Source organism: Pelecanus crispus, chromosome W, assembly GCF_030463565.1.
Source record: "Pelecanus crispus isolate bPelCri1 chromosome W, bPelCri1.pri, whole genome shotgun sequence".
NCBI classification, from domain to species: domain Eukaryota; kingdom Metazoa; phylum Chordata; class Aves; order Pelecaniformes; family Pelecanidae; genus Pelecanus; species Pelecanus crispus.
The window spans coordinates 1,702,011-1,702,412 of record NC_134675.1 but is presented as its reverse complement, the minus strand read 5'-3'; positions in this window follow the sequence as shown (position 1 = coordinate 1,702,412).

The window sequence follows — 402 nt, the reverse complement described above, 5'->3', positions numbered from 1 at the left end:
ATAGTTGGGAGATAATTTATTTTTATTCTTCTTTCTTTTGCTAAAGCACAAGTTTGGTGATATGTAAAGTACAGTTGTGGAAAAAATTATGCAAGATTAACTCTTACGTTAATTGGTTTTCTGTAGTCTTCATGCTTTTATTAAAACATTTTTAATAAGAAATTAATGGAATTTAGAGGGATATTCAAATTTAAGTACTTGAAAGTGATTCTCATCACGAGCAGGAACTTTCTTCAGTTGTGTTTTTAACACAATACTTCATGGAAAGTCAAACAAAACATCTTTTAAATATGATACCTTTACCTTTTGAACAGTGGTTTAAAAGCAAGCAGAAACAAACAAAAAAGAAAAAGAAAATCCCCCAAACCCTACTAACAGAGTATCATATTGCCTTTTCCTCTG